This window comes from Sorex fumeus, unplaced genomic scaffold (assembly GCF_029834395.1).
Source record: "Sorex fumeus unplaced genomic scaffold, SorFum_2.1 ptg000063l, whole genome shotgun sequence".
In the NCBI taxonomy this organism is placed as follows: Eukaryota; Metazoa; Chordata; class Mammalia; order Eulipotyphla; family Soricidae; genus Sorex; species Sorex fumeus.
The window spans coordinates 44,845,979-44,865,091 of NW_026606120.1; the positions used below are offsets into that span (position 1 = coordinate 44,845,979).

Consider the following 19,113-nt stretch of genomic DNA (forward strand, 5'->3'; position numbering starts at 1 on the left):
TACAGTGCAGATTAACACAGAAAAGTGAAACAGGCATGGCTTTAATCTTTCCTTAAAACTCATTTTGTAAACCCCCCAAACCAACCTCATTTCGTTCCATATTAATATAATAGCTTTTATTTCCCGAGAAATATAATGTTCTATTTTTGAACAGTACAGTTCTGTAGCCTGTTTCTTCCATTTTTCTTAAAAACAGAAATATCAGTGAAGTATTTCTTCAGTAGTATACTATAGCACTAGAAATCTGTTTCACTAGGGAGTCATGCCTATCTAATGGACAACTTGACTCGACTTGGGCCAATAGTTGCCATGGGAAAATGTAGGCTCCACTGTTGCCAGAGCAGCTGATTTTTTTCCTGAATGATCCAAAACTAGATATTTTATGCAAAGTAGCTGATTTTTAATTGTCCATAAAAAAGCAGACCATGCAAGCAATGCATAGACAGAAATGCATTTACAGAATCAGATTGGCCTGTATTTTGCAAATGTATAGCCCCAGTCTGAACTAAAAAACCTGAATCAAAATTTAGGAATTTATAACAGGGAGCCTGTCTGTGGCAATCTCAAGCATTTGCCCAGCAAACACTGAACCACAAGGACAAAACTGCTGGCTAATAGGTGAAGCTCTTGAGAGCTCTAGAGTCTCTGAAATTCTTATGCAGGATGAATGATATATAACAAACCAATTTCAACAATATCATCCAATCTATTTAAGGAATAAGTATGACAAACTTTTTGTTGTTGTTGTTAGGATGAACTGTGCGATGCAAGCAAAACCATGTAGAGGGGCTGGAGAGATGGTGAAAAGGTAGAGTGCTTGCTTTGCACCTGGCTGATCCAAGTTCAACCCCCAGTATCCCCCTTATGGTCGCCAGAGCACCACCAAGAGTGATGCCTCAGTGTAGAGCCAGGAGTAACCCTGAGCACTATCAGGTGTGACCCTCACCCCGCCAAAACAAAGGCCCATTTAGAACAATATATAGGGGCCGGCACAATAGTATAATGGGTAGGGTATTTGCCTTGCAGCAGCCAACCCGGGTTCAATCCCTGGCATCCCATATGGTCCCCCAAGCAACACCAGGAATAATTCCTGAGTGCAGTGCCAGGAGTAACCCCTGAGCATTGCAAGGTGCGCTCCAAAAATAAATAAATAAAAGATTTATAGTATAATATTCACATAAATCCTAAGCATCACTATATATAGCTTATGGATACATAGTTGTATAGTAAAAAGTAGACAAAAGAATAATATAACTTTAAAGCAAAAGTTTCCATATTTATTTGGCCTACTCTCTTTACAGAAAATAACTAATACATTTCCCCTACTGCACCCTCTTCCACCATCAGTCCACTCCAGAAGAGCAGTATCACCCACTTTGGAGCAGCATTTCTTAACCAGTAGCCACAAGGCGGCCTTTGGGTTAGTTTAGTACAAGGGGACCACAGGTGAAAACTGCAAAATCGGGGGCCATGATACAAAACTAGGGAAAAGGTAGGATGGGAGGGCACATAGGAAGGAAATAAGGTCAGAGGGGGAAACAGTAGGAAAAAGGTTGAGAAACAGTTAACCACTGAAAATGATGAAGATGGAAGGATGGGAACTGGATGAAACTACAAAGTAAAAAGCACAGATCAACTGCTTGAGTACGGTACTCTTGTTATTATCAGAGAAATGTATAAACCAAATCAATAATGAGATCAAAACACCGGTGAAAATGGTGTAAACATCAGAAACAGCCGGTGTTGGTGGGGACACACTGACAAAGAAAAAACCCTTATATTGGTGGGAAGGTCTCTATGGAAAATATATGGAAACATCTCAAAATTAAAGAGAGAATGCCCATATGTTAAGCAATTCCACTCTCAAGCACCTGCCCCAAGGGGGGGGGGGGGGGGGGAAATCAGTAACTTGAAAATAAAAGCACATCTATGCTCATTACAGGCTGGAATGATAGCACAGCAAGTAGTGTTTGCCTTGCATGCAGTCGACTGGAGTTGATTCCTCTGCCCCTCTCAAAGAGCCCAGCAAGCTACCAAGAGTACTTCGCCTGCACAGCATAACTACCCTTGACATATTTGATATGCCAAAAACAGTAACAAGTCTCACAATTTGTTGCAAGACATTACTGGTACCCACTCTAGCACTCTAGCAAATCGATGAACAACAGGAGGACAGTGCTACAGTGCTACCATGCTCATTACAGTGCATATCTTGGCAAAAGTCAAGATATGGAAACAACCTAAGTGTCCAATGACATATGAGTGGATAAAGCAGTGGTATGCACATTCAATAGAATACTACTCAGCCATAAGAAACGAATTCTTGCCTTTTTTTCCAACTTGAAACTAGATAGATGAGTGTCAGAGGGAAAAAAATAATCTTACTCAAATGCAATACGTGAAAAAAACAAAGCAAATGAATGGATGGCATTTAATGACAACCATCCTTTAGACTATGAATACAGTACTGAAGATTACCAAGTTTGGGGAAGAGAGGATAGAGGAAGACTAGAAGTATTGCCAGGATAGTACTGGCGTTCAGAAGCATAAATAAATGAAAACACGCTGAAAAGACATGGGGGTGGGGGGAGCTGACAATGGATTTTTTTTGGGGGGGGAATGTGCTTTCAAAATTAATCTGGCTGCTTTATGTACTATCCCACATAATTCCTCCTCTTAATCTCTACTATGGCTAATAAAACAGTTTCTCAATTCCATTCAGTCACCCAGTTACAAATCTGAGTTGTTTCCCTCTTAAAACAGTATTCACTGATAATTTCTACCTCCCTTCTCCAGTCATCAACATTGTTTCAAGCACTAAACTTTGCCAGAAAACGTACAGATAACCTTTAAATGTCAATCAGTACTCTTGATTGCCTTCCACATAAAACCTTCACCTCAGCTCAAAACTGCTTGATTTCCAAATCACCTACAAAGAACACAGGAAAAAAAAACAAATTCTATCAATCTGGTCCTTGTGTACTTTTCCAGTTTCTTATCTGTATAGACCTTAAAATCCCCTCACCTACTTTCCAATGTGTACCTCACAATTCCACTTCTGGGTTTTCTGGCCATACCCAGAGCAGCTCAGGGCTTATTCCAAGCTTTGAACCCTATCTGGTACAAGGAATGGAACCCAGGTTGGCAGCATGCATCCCTCCATCCCAGTTCTTCACGTTTTTCACCTGTGTGTGGTCTCTGCTGAGAATGAACTTCTTCATACCTACTGCAGTAATTCATTCAAGATCAGTTAACTGCCACTTGATAGCATACACAATATCACCTCTTCAATCCAAGACCTAGATTCAAAATAGTATAATGTATTTCCTATCAATTACCTCACCAGAATAGAAAAAAAAATTCAAATTCAATTGTTATAATTTAAACCACATTTTTTCTTTTATAGAACTGAATGGCATATGTATTTAAAATTGGATAAGGGGCGAGAGAGAAAATACAGTGGACAGAACTCTTGCCTTGCATGCAAGAGACCAGGATTTGATCCCCTGAATCTGAGATGGTCTCTTAGCACACGACCTGTCTCCCGAGCACCACTTGAGTGTAGTAAAGCCAAGAGTTACCCCTGGGGCTGGAGCAATAGTACACTGGGTAGGGTGTTTGCTCTGCATGCGGCTGACCCCAGTTGATTCCCAGCATCCCATATGGTCCCAAGCAGCGCCAGGAGCAATGCCTGTGCATCGCTGGGTGTGACAAAAAAAAAAAAAAAAGCTACCCAGTATTACTGGATGTGGCTGAAAAATAAAAACAATTATTTTTTCTTCTGACAAATCCTTGGGTATGGATCAAGTGGTAGAGCACATGCCTAGCATCTGAGAGCTTATGTTGAGGTTTGATCCCCAACACCACATGCCCCCCCCAATTAAAAAAATTGCTTTCCTTCAGAAATGAGTAGGTAACAGGATATGAGAGCGATCTGGTCGTAGCATCTGTCATTCCATTACCACCAGGGTTGATTAGGCTGATCTGGCTGGCTAGGCGAGTGTCCCCTTCCCCTTCCTTCACTGCTCCATTTGCATCCCTCCGGATGCTGTGAGCTGGAAGCTGCAAACTTGGGCCTTACCTGAATAGAGAAGCACCATTCTTTCATTGAGGGTGTATAGGTAGCTGTTCTACCCTGCTAGACCCTCCCAACAAGCTCACAAAAAATAACTAGGTAATGGAATAGTCTACTGAAGTGAAAAAAAAATCCAACTTCGGTTATAATTAACAATCTAATTATTTTTTGGTTTTGGGGCCATGACTCTGCTCAAGGTTAAGCGTCTGACCCCTATCTCTCCAGCCACATAATTAAAATATTAATATATTTAATGATGGGCTGGAGTGATAGCACAGCGGGTAGGGCGTTTGCCTTGCAAATGGCCAACAAGGCTGCCCCTCTCTCTCAGAGAGCCCGGCAAGCTACTGAGAGTATCTTGCCCGCACAACAAACCCTGGCAAGCTACCTGTGATGTATTCGATATGCCAAACACAGTAACAATTGTCACAATGGAGACGTTACTGGGCCCGCTCCAGCAAATGGATGAACAACGGGAGGACAGTGACAATGATAATGATTCTGCAGTCACTAAATTTATCAGAGTACTATCATGGTGCCATTATCATTAAAATCTCAACACAAAAGTACATCAAAACAGAGCCAGGAATATAGCAAAAAGTGATGGAGTATATACCAGGCATGTTTGAGGCTCTAAATTTGTCAGTGGCACTGTGTAGTCCCCTCCCCGCTCCCTAAGCACCATCATCCCAAGCACCAAACCGTAAGGTCTGCACCATTGGACCAAGCATTCCTAGGAGTCACCTAAGCCCTCCAGAGAAAACACTGGGGTGGCCCTGCTTTTCAAATGAATAAAAAATAAAATCACTATTTAAGATTTCTGGCTTTGTGGGCTTCGACTAAAAGAGTTTTCAGCCTAATAGCATATCCTCTGAAATTTATATCAACCTATGAAATAGCAGAAGAGTATAAATTTAGAAAACTAAAAGCTACCTCAGGTCATTTGTTCTCATTTTCTTTCTTTTTCTTAGTTATTTAACAAAGATGGTCCTCATTCCCCTGACCCTGAAAGAGCCCCCGATATGCCATTGGGCTACACTAGCACGTGATAGGGATGGAGACATTACTGGAGTCCGCTTGAGCAAATCGATGAACAACAGGGTGATAGTTAGTGATATTTATTTAGGCTTTTTGGGTCACACCTGGTAACGCTCAGGGGTTACTCCTGCCATTGCACTCAGGAATTACTCCTGGGGATGCTTGGGTACCATATGGGATGCCAAGGCCAATTGAACCCAGGTCAGCTGCATGCAAGGCAAACACCCTATCCGCTGTACTATCTCTCTGCCCCCCTTAAATTCTAAAATTAGCTTTTTTAATCGAATCATAGTGAGATACAGTTATAAGATTGTTCATAATTGGGTTTCACTAATTGTTCCAACACAACTCCCTTCACCAGTGTACATTTACCACCACCAAAGTCCAGTTTCCCTCCCGCTCACCCCCACCATCTCTATGGCAGGCTCCCCTCTCTCCCATCCTCCTCCCCTCTCCCCCATCCCCTTTGGGCATTGTGGTTGCAATACAAATACTGAAAGGCTACCATGTATATCCCTTTACCTACTTTTAACACTCAGTTCTTGTCCAGAGTGATTATTTCCATCCATTAATGTCATACTTCTCTATCCTAACTGCCCTTCGACCCCCGCCCCCGCACCTGTAGCAAGCTTCATTTGTTCTCATTTTAATGACATCCCATAAACTTTACCACAAAAGCCTCAGATACCACTAGAATGTAAAGAACGTCTAAGAATCAAAATATTCTGAAAGAATATAAGCTTTAATATGTTAAAGACACCAGAGATATTAAAGGGTTTAAGCTTGCCTTGCATGCAGCTGATTCCAGTTTGATACCCAGCACAGTATATGATCCCCAGAGCACCTCCAGGAGTAGCCCCTAACACCCACGAAGTTCTAGAAATGCAGGAGCTAGAGATGTGGCTGTTACATATATGAGATCCTGGATTCAATTCCTGGTAGCACCCCATATCACCATTGATAAAAAATGTGAAAAGCCTGCACTGTTAAGAGCAAACCTCTGGTACCACCAATACAAAATGTTACACATAATACTTTATGTGGGAGCCAATCTTCACTTGTTTCTCCCTCCTCTACATCCAATGAATTGCCTTGATGTCCCAAATTCACTTCTTTGACTTATATTGTGTAGGCTTACAATCATCACTACAGATGACACCATTATCTCAAATCTAGACAAATTTCTCTAAATCTAGTCCGGACCTATCTAACCTCTACACAGTTCCCATTCCCATTTATTTAAAATACAATCTGAGGGGCTGGAGAGACAGTGTAATTGTTAAGACAACTGTCTGGCACATTCCAATCCATGTTCAATCCACAGCACTCCATATGGTCCTCCAAACCCTGTTAGGAGTGACCCTTGTGCACAGGGCCAGGAACAAGCCCTGACCACTGCCAGATATGGCCCCAGAATAAAAGTAAATAAATACAATTCAAAGAGCTAGAGAAAAAGCTCAATGGGTTGAAGACATGCCTTTGTATGTACAATCCCTGGCACCACAGTGTCCCCAAACACTGCCAGGAGAAACTGCTGAGCACCAAGCTGAGCAGTTCCTGAGCACCACTGGGTGTGGTCCCATAACAAATAAGACAATCTATCACTTCTCTGCTAAATCATGCTGTCCCCTATTTTTATTTAATGTTTATGTGGTTATTTACTATAGTCACCACTTCAATGTTTCAAATGTGTTCATTTACTCTTTACTACTACTTACAAGAATTAAAATGTGTGTGTTTGTAAGAGCTGCTTACCTCCGTATTAATAAAAGCCCACAGTAAGTTTATAAGGAAAAAAAAAAACAAAAACCTGGGGCTAGAGAGAATACACTGGGATAGGTACTTGCCGTGGCACACAACCGACCCAGGTTCGATCCCTGGCACCGCAAATGGCCCCCCCCAGCCCTACCTGCAGTGATCCCTAAGCACAGCACTAGGGGTTAAGCCTTGAGCACAGCAAAGTATGGCCCAGAAACAACAAACAGTTCACAAGATCTTTAATTAGTACTAGTCCTGGCCACATTTCAAGTCTCATTTCTAATCAAACCAAATTTTCTCACACTCCAGTACAATCTGAGAATCTTTAGTATATGTGCCTTCCTTCTCTGTGACTTTTCTGAAAATATTAGGACTGCTGTCTATTTCCTTAGGTGTTTCTAACACTTCAGCAGTTTCTATAACAGTACACTGAATACACCCTGATGAAACAATGCATTTTAATGCCTCATAAACTGTATTAGCATGTAAAATCTTTTTTTTACAAACACAAAAATACAAAATCTTTTGGAACTCAACTCTCAAACAATTAAAGTTACTTTGTTAAAGCACCAGATAACTAAACAATCTACTTTCACCTAACCTTGGTCTTCCCCTCAACTATTTGTTTCTTCATAATATCCTTAGCTCCACAGCCCAAACTTCATATTCTCACTTTCCTCATTTTTCTATGTTTAATTGATTTACTGATTTTATACTTACCCAATCTTTCTCAAATCCTTTCATCCTGTACTGCCACTTAAAATATTCTCCTCACATGTCTATCTGCTTCCATTCACTACTCCATAATTGTATAATCCACAAAGCTGATAGTGCCCTTCTTTCATTTTTGGGGGGCCACACCTGGCAGTGTTCAGGGGATCACATATGGTGCAAGACACTGAACCCAGGTTGGCCACATGCAAGGCCCTACCCCCTATCACTCCTGCCTGGACTGACAACTGCCTAAACAGTAGTTAACACAACTAGGCCTGAACACTAAACCATCATCAGGCCTGCACCACCATCCCAACAGATGGAAGCAGTCCAATATCCCTAGGTCTGCAGAAGAGACTCTGTAAAAACGTTTAAAAGTCAAATCAATTTTGTTTGCTGTTAGAACATAGAAAACTTTTGGTGAGAAAAAAGAGGAACAGGTATATTCAAATAGCAGACTCAAGCAGGTGAAAAAAGGGGACAGATAGCATAGCTGTTAAGGCATTTGTTTGCCTTGCTTGTGGCCAACCCTGAGTTTGATCCCTAGCACTGTATATAGTCCCACAAACACTCCACAAGTAAGCCATGAGCACCACTGAATATGTCCGCAAAACAAACAAAAACAGAGATGCCCTATTTGCTTTCCTGATCCTAACACAAGAGTAATCCTTTCTGTTTTGGAGATTTGGGGAGTTTTTTGTTTTGTTTCATTTTTGGTAAGTGCACAGGGCTTACTCCCGGCGAGCTTGGAGAATCATAAGGGGTCCAGGGGATTGAACCCAGGTGGGCCCTGTACAAAACATGTGCTCAATCTGCTATACCATAGCTTCAGAAATGTATAAAGAGTATTCCTTCAAACAAATCTTCGAACGGGGAGATCTCTAAAATTCCAATACTGACTTTTAATACGTGATTTCACTTAAATGTATTGTTTGAAATGTTTTTTCTCATATACATTTGTTCTCTAGACTATTGATGTGGCTGGTAGTACAGCGGGTAGGGTATATGCCTTGCACGTGGCCAACCTGGGTTCGATTCTCAGCACCCCATATGGTCCCCCACACACCGCCAAAGTAATTCCTGAGTGCAAAGCCAGGAGTAACCCCTGAGCATCGCCAGGTGTGACCCAAGAAGCACAAATAAATAAAATAAAATAAGCTATTGCTAAGTATTTTTTTTCAATGGACTGCAACACACGCTCATTGGCCCAGGTTTGATCCCTCACACTGAGCTGGCCCCCTCAGAGTCCAGAGTAAATCCCCAGCCTCACCCCAAAAGAAGGGATTAGGGGAAAACAAAACTGGGCTGGAGAGATAATAAACCCAGTAGAGCACTTGCCTTGCATGCAACAGAACTGGGTCCAATCCCCACCATTCCATATGGTCCCCCAAGCACTGCCAGGCATAAATCCTGAGTACAGACCTAGGAATTATACCTCAGAATCACTGGGTATGGCCCCAAAACAAAAATAGGAGAGAGCCATAAAGTTCACCTATAGCATATACTTTATATGTGAAGCTGGTTTTGAAACCCCCAAACCTAACGTCCCCCCAAAAGTGGGAATACTTGGGGGTAATATAATTCTCCTCTGGTCGATTTGTTCTAAGTCACAGAAGAAGCAAGAGGACAAAGGGACCCACCACTGTAGCCTTTTAACCCTCCTTCAGAAGTCAACCTGTGGGGCTAAACGGACAGTTCAAAGGCTGGGCACTGCTTTGTATGTGATAGGCCCAGATCCATCCCTAGCACTATATGGTCCCCCAGCTCCCTCTGCCCCTCATAAAGTCAACCTGTGGCAAATGTCGCTACCCTGGTTAAACGGAAAAGAAAATAAATCTGGAGTGCCAAGGCTAAAAGCCAAAACATCATGGGTTCTGGTTGAAAGAGGCAACAAAAAAAAACCCTGCAGATTCAGCATAGAGTCTGTGAAGGAACATGACTTAAAAAAGAGGGCAACTGTTACAGTCTCCATTTCATTTCCTCTTAAGGATACCAAGGAGTCCTTAACGAATGTTCTGGTTTAAATTTAAAAAACAAAAATAAAACCCAACCCTTTGAACAAAAGCTTTCTGATAAGGTGTAAACTGTTATAAATAGGAGAGAAGTTTTACAAAAGAATTCAAATAATATGTGTAAACATTCCCTGCTCTAGGAACTTGACTCACTTCCAAAGTATAGAGGAAGAAAAAAGAAAAATAACTACAGCAGAGGAACTACCAAATAATGAAGATTAAAATCACCAATGATATTTTGTCGTGACATGTAGCCCCTCACAAGATGTGTGTCATCTCTGGTATTTTCCCCAAAAATTCATCAACCCAGTTTGGGGCATTAGGAGACAGCACAAAGGCCTAGAGTGCATGTTTTGCAGTCTCCTCTTTGATGCGTGGTCTCTCAAGCACCACCAGGAGTGCCCCAAAAGATAAGTAAATAGCCTAGTTTTTCAGTATCTTTAAAAACTGTAAAGGTCATAAAAAAGAAGACTTGAGAAACAGACCAAAGGACAATAGGAGGACAATATAACCGATGCAATTTGGTAGCCTAAATTAAATCTAGAACAGAAAGAATATATTAGTGATACAATCAGTGAAATTCAAATAAAATCTGTCGTTTAACAAACAGTATGAAGCAAGATAGAAAAATGTACCGCAGAAAATTAAGCTGTTGGCAATGGGGGAAACTGGTTGCAGGGCTTATATAAATAACTCTGCATCATCTTTACCTCTTTGAAACTTAAAAGTATGCCAATTTATAGCTAATTTTAGGGCTAAAGGGATAGTACAGGGGTTAAGGAGTGTGCGTTGCATGCAGCTAATCCATTAGATCCCAGCACTGCCAATGAGCACCACAGGGTATGGCCCAACCCCGTGCCATCCCCCAAATTAAAATAAAGTATGTTCAAAATATGCACAGGAAGGCCAGAGAGATAGCTCAATGAGCTGAGTGTATGCTTTGCATGCTGGGGTCCTAGATCTGATTTCCCCTGCTCCTCCCCACCACCACCACAGGGTCTCCAGAGCAGAGCTGGGTCTAGTCCCAAGCAGAGATGGGTGTGGGCCAAAAATAATATAGAATAAAAGCCACACAGGAAGGCAGTGAGGCACATGGTTTGCACCCCTGAGATCAGGGTTTAATTCCTGGTATAATGAGCTCCTCATCCCTCACCCCCAGGTATAGCTCTGGTAGTGCCTGAACAGAAGAGCATCCTCCCACACTAGCACTGAACTTAGCACTGGTAGTGGCCTTCAGCCCCCGAAACACTGCTGGGAGCTAATCCCAAGCAGAGAACAAGGTACAGCCCTTGAGTTACACCTGGGTGTGGCCAAAAACCAAACCAAACCAAGAAACTTTTCTGAAAGCATCTACAGGTCTTTATTTAATATTCACAACTACCCTAAGAGTCTAGGAGTCAGATATCATCAACATTATCCTTTTATGGGTAAACAGACAAAAAAAAATTCTTGCTTAAGGCAAGAAAGCTTATAAATTGTGTAATTAGGATTATCATATTCATAATGGTTTTAGCCAATAGTTTAATTTTCTCTAATATTGCTAATTCCATACATTAAAAAAAAAATAGAGGTACATGGACCAATGTAAAACAAATGCTATATTTCACTGCATAATGACTGCACCTTAATTTTTTACCCCAGCACAACTCTATCTTTTTGGTAAGTTCCACGTAATAGTGGTATCCACTTACATTCAGTTCCCCCAAAACTTTTTGGCATAAAATTTGCAACAACTATGCAGTTAAGTATTTGCAGGAGCCCCTGAATCCATCCCAGGTACCAGGCAGTCCCTAAAGCATTGTAGGAAACAATCACCAGGCACCAAACCAGGTAGGCATGAGTCCAAAATCCAAAGAGGAAAAAAATCTGAATAATCAACACAATTCAATGTTAACCTTCACCTTACCTTCGCAGTCTGCATAATTTTGATAAAATAATGAAAAAATGAACAGATAAAATATACACTTTTAAGGTCCAGAGATATAGTATAAGGGTGTTTGCTCTGCACACCTCTGATCTAGGTTTCATCTCAAGCACCAAATATGGCCCCACAAGCCTGTGCAGGAGTGATCTCTGAGTACAGAACCAGGAGTAAAACTGGAACACCACTAGGTGTGGCCGAAAAATAAAAATTTCAGCATCATCATAAATCATACCCTTGATTTTCACAAATCAAAAGTGGATTAAATTACACTGTGCAAAATTTTAACAATGAAACTTCATACAATAGTTTCAAAAATTAAGTTCACTTAAAATTAACTGCATTCCTTGCATCTGGACTGTGCATCAAACTATGGTGCTGTGCCACCCTGGGAAGGGAAGGGTGTCTGTCCCTCTGCTGCCCCTGCCCCTCACGGCAGTGGCATGGTGGCCATCATCTTTCAAAGCCTAATGGACAGCCAGGTGTGAGACTGCAGTGACAAAGCACGTGGGGATGGGGGGAGGAACCAGTCCTGCTCCCCGCCCTGACAAGGCCCCAAGCTGCCACCCACAAACGCCTCCTCCAGCTCCTGAAAGACCATGATCCCAGAGACACAGAAACCAATCTCAGAACCCAGCAGCTTTTGGCAGCAATACCTCCAGACTTATTACTAGAATATCAGAACCCAAAATCATGATAGCGGCCGCATGACATCATATGCTCTTCATAACCAGCAATAGAAAACAAATTCTCTAATGATGTCTTTTTGGCAGGTCTGATTGTTGGGAGAAATTCCAAATAATAATGGTAGGTCTTTTGTCATAATATTGAACGTGATCAACGTAGAGAGAGAATGAAGTGGAAATCTGCCACACAGGCAGGGGGAGGGGTGGGAGGGGGGTATACTGGGGTTCTGGATCAAATGCAGATCAACCCTATGCAAGGAAAGCACCCTATCCAGTGAACTATTTCTCTGACCCAAGGCAAATAATTTCTGAAAAATGCAGTTAACTGTCAATTCTTGCTATGGCGTTTGCCTTGCACGCAGCCAACATGGCCGACCCGAGTTTGATTCCTCCGCCCCTCTCGGAGTGCCCGGCAAGCCACCCATGATGTATTCGATATGCCAAACACAGCAACAACAAAATCTCCAATGGAGACGTTACTGGGTCCGCTCGAGCAAATCGATGAACAACGGGAGGGCCTTTACCTTTACCTTTACATCAGTTCAAAAAAGCAGATAAATCAAAGTGCAAAGAAGACTACAAAGTACAACTGTAACTTAATTTTCTTCTATTTGTTAAAAATTTGATTCATAGTTGAGAAAATGATCCTGAATGATAGAAGCATGTCAGGAGTATAACCCTGGTTCCCTGGGACAGCATAAAATACCTGTAAAAGAAGTATGAACTCTCTCCTTCCCTTAACTCCCAAGAGATCACTGGATGTTAGCTATCACAAAGAACAGATTATTTCTCTTTATATAACCCTGCATTCAATCAAATGCAACAATGTTTTTAATACCACTTTCCTATATCCAACATTAATTTAGTATTTGTTAATTTGTATTCATTAGTACAAATACCTAGACATATACTATTAACTTATTTAATTGATGCAGGCAGTGTAAATAATTTTTAGCACTTCAGAAACTAATGTAAAAATCATTATAAAGGTCTTTTTTCCCAAAGGACTAAGAATGTTTGATTATTAAAGGCAAAACCAATGACTGAAATATTTACCTTGAAATCTAAATACAAATTTTGTACATTTCAATTCTCTCATTCGCATAATGCCAATTTACCTCAAAAAGATTCTGACAAGACAAATGAAGTACCAATTTCGATATATACACAAAATTCTAGGGAAATGTTTGACTATGTCAACTAACAATTTTAGAGGGCATTTTTCGTCAAATATCCTTGTCAAGTATCCTTGACAAAAGCATAGATCAATCCAAACAAGGGTTGATCTTCTAAGTTTTAACAAAAAGCCAGTATCTTTTGGGGGGAAAAAAAAACACTGAATCAAAATAATAAGCATTATAAAACCTGCATCTAACAAGTAAAAAGCACTTCACAAATATCAATTAAAATCTGTAACTGCTATGGCAAAGTTAAAAATTATATACACAAGTTAAATTAAGGTTTCATTTAAATGACTAGCCAAAGTGTCATAACAAATCAGCAACAAAGAGAAACAGTTTTTAAAAAGCTATCATAGGAGTGATTATATAATACAGTATCTTTCTTCAGGAAGTAGATTTCTCAAAGCAATTGGCTGTAAGCAACTAGGAGCACACAGGGATGCATCTTTAGAAGACCAGTAGGCTTCTTTTATCTTCCCAGAACTACTATGCTCAGGGGGCTGTATGAAGTGACAGGCAAGTATCAAACCTGGGGCTCCCACATGCAAAGAATTTAGATTATGGGGCTAGAGCAATAGTACAAGAAGCAGGACATTTGCACTGGAGGATTTCTGGGTGTGGCCCAAAACAAAACAAAAAATTTCAGGCCAGCCTTGAGCCATCTCCCCAGCCCTAAAATAGAGCATTCTTTAAAGTTAAATTTTAAATTGTACTCTAGAAAACATAAACCAGAGCAAAGAAACTCTCTCTCTTTCCAATTGCTCTTTCTTTGTCGTTTCGGGTCACACCCAGCGATGCTCAGGGGTTACTCCTGGCTCTGCACTCAGAGATAACTCCTGGCGGGGCTTGGGGGACCATTTGGGATGCAAGGAATCACTACCTGGGTTGGCCGCGCGCAAGGCAAACGCCTTACCTGCTGTACTCTCACCTTACCTGCTGTACTCTTGCTACTGCCCCAGCACTTCGAGAGACAGCAGTGGGGAAGGTGTCTGCCTTGCAATCGTCCTACCTGGATTCAATCCAGATGCCCCATATGGTCTCTCAAGCCCATCAAGCCAACCAGGAGTAATTTCTGAGTGCAGAGCCAGGAGTAACCTCTGAGAACTGCTAGGTGTAGCCCAAAATCAAACAAAAAAATCAGACATGGCAGGCTTAATTTACAACTGAGCTACAGGCTGTAAGGATAGGGTTAGAGTTGGCTGACGTTCCGTCACTATCACAGGAAAAAGGTCAGTGCAGACATGGATGTGTACACACATATACATCATGTGTACATGTGTCTCATTTAGAGCACAGACTCCCAAGAGCACCACTACGTGTGATCCTTAAGCAGGTTGTGCCCAACCATTTACCAATATATATATATATATATATATATATACAAATTATATCTATATAACTAAGCTTCAGGTCCCTTTGGCAAAAGAGTGCATGACTCACTGCTTTAGAATTCAATGGGAAAGAATTGGAAAATTCACTGATTGCCCCAATGCTTTTACTGTGGATTTGTTTTTTAATACCTTCCCCCATCTTAAGGCTGATATCTTTCACAGTTTTCATATCAATTATAGTTTATTTAGTTCATATTTATTTTTTAAAAAAGGCAATATACATGGACATCAAAACTACAAAACAGAAACTTTAATACTGATTTTTCCATTCCAAAAACATCAAATCTTATAAACTGGTTACGTCTTATATGTGGAAAAACAAGATACTAAATAGATGCACTAAAAAGTTAAACCCACCCAAGGGGCCGGAGTGACACGTGCACCCGACTTGGGTTCAATCCCCAGCGTCCTACATGGTTCACCAGTGCACTGCCAGGAGTAATTCCTGAGTGCAGAGCCAGGAGTAACCCCTGAGCATTGCCAGGTGTGACCCAAAATATAAAATAAAATAAATAAAAATAAATTAAAGGAGCCCACCCAATCTTATTAAAAGCTTATAAATAAGATTATAAAGAATTTCAAAAATTTGTATCCAAATTAAAAGATTCTACCACATGTATCAGAAACACAGATACTTGGAACTGAAGGTCTCTTAACTCCAATTTTTTTAAGCTTCTGATAAGTAATAATCTACCAAAAGCCACAACTCCGTGCTTTTAAAGCTACAAATACGAAATGTGAGATTAACATAATGAATTCCATCTCTAACCTTAGATCTAACTATATGAACCTGTTTCTTAACCACATTAAAAATAACAAAAATGTAAAAGTAAACCATACATTTACAGTTATAAGGTCTTCAAAATCATTAACCACGTGATTTGACATTCTTTTGAAGATTCTTGTTCACATGAAGGCTTGACACAAAACATTAAAGTGACCTACTCTCTCCTGGTAAAACTGACAAAAAGGTCCCTTTTAAAGGACATGAGAAAAGGTTTATATGAAATAAAGTCTGCAACCCATATTATCTCATGCTTTTTTTTACTCATCTTTGATGTTTTTTTAAAAAAATCAGATACACTGTTTTAATACAAACATAAATATCTTACTAGAATTTTGTAATATTTCTACTATTCCTTAGTTTATGCTTATTTCACTGAAACAATTAAAAAACCACGTAACATGGGTGTGTACATATGTATATATACACATGTGTTTGTTTAAAAGAGGACATTGCTTTTTACCCAATTCATCATCACAACTTAAAAGGGGGTAAAAACAAACAAACAGAAAATCTATTTTAAGATTCTGTTCAAGAGAAACACCTTTGTTGTCGTACCAATTCCAATTAGCATCAAATAATCTTACAAAACATAAGCAAGGGGAAGATGCTATGAAAGGGCAACTGAGCATTTCCTTGCTTCGGCTCTTACTCCACCCAGTCTCCTCAGCTCAACGGCTGTTCACACATCTACAAATATTAGCCGATTTTTAAGAACGAAGATGGGGAGTTGGGGGGAGGGGGGAAGCCAGTTGGCTGCACCAAAATCTACAGAAATATTTTGTAAAAAAAGCTGGGTTTCTTTCTGACTTATAAAAGCAATAGCTTTAAATTTGTTTTAGAAGACCACCCTTTTGCACTATCCACACAACGATCATGTGTAAAAAGAGCATAAAGAGATCATTTATAATAGAACACGAAAGAATAAATCATCCTAAATACAGATTTTTAAACAAAAATTTGCAACTGCTGATTATTTTGCAAAATTGTGTCCAAAAAGATACCCAGGAGATTAAAAGCTAATGCCTCAGAGTCAAATCAGAATATTTACAGTAAAGGCTTTTTTATATATTTTGTAGTCACTACAGACATACCTAAGTAGGAAATTTTCCTAATTGAGAGAGGGTGGACCCAGCACCGACTAAGCCCCGCTGCAGAGTGGGAGGAGAGAAGGCATAAAGTGAGAAGATACAGAAAAGAAATAAGGGGGAGAAAAAACTACTGTGGCAAAAGGGGACGAACGACAAATCACTGACATGAAGGGCACAAGCGAGTCTCCTCCACCCTCATTAGCCTCAAGATGAAATTCACACAAAACAACCCACCGCGCCAGATACAGATGTACCGAAAAAAGGCACAAAAGCTTTGTTTCGCCTTCAAAACGCCACGGATCGCAAGACGCGTGTGCTAAAGCAGACGTGGGAATAACAGCTTTATTCTCTCCCGATTGCCTCTCCGGGGGAGGGGACCTCGGCATGACATCGCCCATTGAGAACGAGACCACAAATCTGGTTCTCCTCTTCAAAGGCACGATTTCCTAACCAAGGGGCCGGGTTAGAAACTGAGCTCCAGCTTCCAGGCCAAGCGAAATTTCCCTGCCCTCCTTCCCGGGAGTTTTTCTCGCCAAGTCACCGAAGAAAGGCGAAATAAACAAAATAAAACCGAGGCCAGCAAGCACCTTGCGCTCGGTCCCGGATCTCGCCAGCCGCCGCCTCCTCCGTTCCGGGGCTAAAAGGCGTCCCGCACGCCAGAGCCTTCGCACCTGGGCAGCTAAAGAAAAAGCACGGCGGGGGGTGCCCAGGGCGGTGGGAGCGGCGGCCGCGGGGCCGGGCGGAGGGCCTCGACGCCAGGGCTTCCAGCGTCGAGAGGCCAAGTCCCGCCGGAGAGGCCGGAGGCGGGCTGGGAACGCGGCCCCGGCTCTGGGTGGATGCTGCGGCGGGGCTCGGTGGTCGGGGCGGGGGATGGGGGTGGGGGGTACGACTGGACCACCGCAGCGCGGCGCGGTGCAAGCCGGGGGTGGGCCCTCCGCTCCGGGATCGGCGTCCCCCAAAGGACAGGCGGGCCTGCGGGGGCGTCGAGGCGGCGCGGGGCTGCGCGCGGTGGCCAGCGGGGCCGAACCCTCCGCCCCGAGACCGGAGTGCGGGGCCGCTTTTCCACGCCCTTCCCACCCAGGAATACTTTTCTTGCTAAGTCACCCAGGGAGGGCGAGGAGCCCGAGCCCGGGCGGGCGCGGGTGGGGCCGCGGCGGCCCCGGCACCCCCCCCCCCGGGGCAGCGCCCTCCGCCGCCCGCCCGCCCGCCCCCCCGCCCCGCTCCCGGGCGCTCACTCAACGGCCGCCGCGGCCGCCATTTTGAGAGCGAGGAGAGAGAAGAAGAAGGAGGCGGCGGCGGCGGGGGGAGGGGAGAGGCAGGGAGGGAGGGGACCGGCGCAGCCGCCTCGTCAGGCCGCCGGCCCGGCCCGCAGCCACCCGGGAACGGCGGGGAAGGGCGCGAGGCCGCCTTACCGAGCGCTGCACCGCCGCCGCCGCAGGGCCTCTTCCGTCCTTCACGCCCATCCACGGCGGGGGAGGGGGAGGGAGAGGGAAGGGAGGAAGGAGGGAGGGAGAGAGGGAGGGGGAGGCTGGCGCGCTGGGCCCGGGCCCGGGGAGGGGGAGGGGCGGCCAGCGGGCGGCCGGGCTCCTCAGCCGTTCCGGGGCGCGAACCCAGGCCCGGCGCTCGCGGTGGTGTCGCTCGCGCCCGAGCGCTTCCCCTCCTCTCTCGCTCCGGCTCCCTGGCCCCGAGGGTCGCTGCTCGCTCGCTACCGCGGCCGCCGGACTCCGCCGCCGCCCCGCCGCTCCAGCTCCGTCTGTCACAGGAGCTGCCCCAACGCCCTGACGTCACCGCGCCGCCGCCGCCGCCGCCGCCGCCCAGGACCCGCCGGGAAGGAGGAAGGGAGGGGGCCGGGAGCGGATGGGCGCGCGCCGCGCATGCGCCGGCCGGGCCGGGCCCTGCGGCGCGCCGCGGGCCGTCTCGCCGGTGGGCGGCTCGGGCGGCCCCGAGGTGCCCGGGGCCCGGCCGGCCAATTTGCATACGAGGCCGCGCTCCGAGCGCCCCGCACGGCTGGGGAAAGGTGCTCGGTGCCTTTTCTCCTCGACGTTTGACGGTTCTGGCACTTTACGGACTCGGGCTCGGGGAGCCTCCACGCCCCGCGCCTGCCCTTACACGGCTCTCTCCGCGTCCCCGGGCTAAGCGCTGGCACCGGCTGACCCGGTGGATTCGGTCCGCGCTGCGCCGCAGAGTAAAGCCGAACCGGGATCAGGCTGTGGCCCATTTTGCCCTCCCGCCTCCGGGTTTATTGCCCATTTTCGGGGTCGCGGGGGGTTGGGATTCTGTTTTGGATTGGGCTGGGAAGAACTGTGGAGGGTAGAAGGCTGATGGGAAGCCTAACTGTCTTCCGTTTTATTGTAGATTTTTAACCGGATTTCGCTTTTAGATGTGAATCAGCTATTATTTTCCTTAGTCACACAAACAATCGGAGACTCGAAGTCTTGAAACTGACGTCCAAAGAAAGACCT

General features: G+C 44.0%; 1 protein-coding gene across 1 annotated transcript in view; it reads right to left on the reverse strand.

Annotated features, from left to right (window-relative positions):
* Window positions 1-18,441, reverse strand: part of PAFAH1B1 (platelet activating factor acetylhydrolase 1b regulatory subunit 1) — a 61,343-nt gene extending 42,902 nt beyond the window's left edge. Inside the window, exon 1 of the mRNA XM_056127870.1 lies at window positions 18,064-18,441. The gene's annotated coding sequence lies outside the window, so the exon portion shown is untranslated. The remainder of the gene's footprint in view (window positions 1-18,063) is intronic.
* Between the last annotated feature and the right edge of the window lie 672 nt (window positions 18,442-19,113).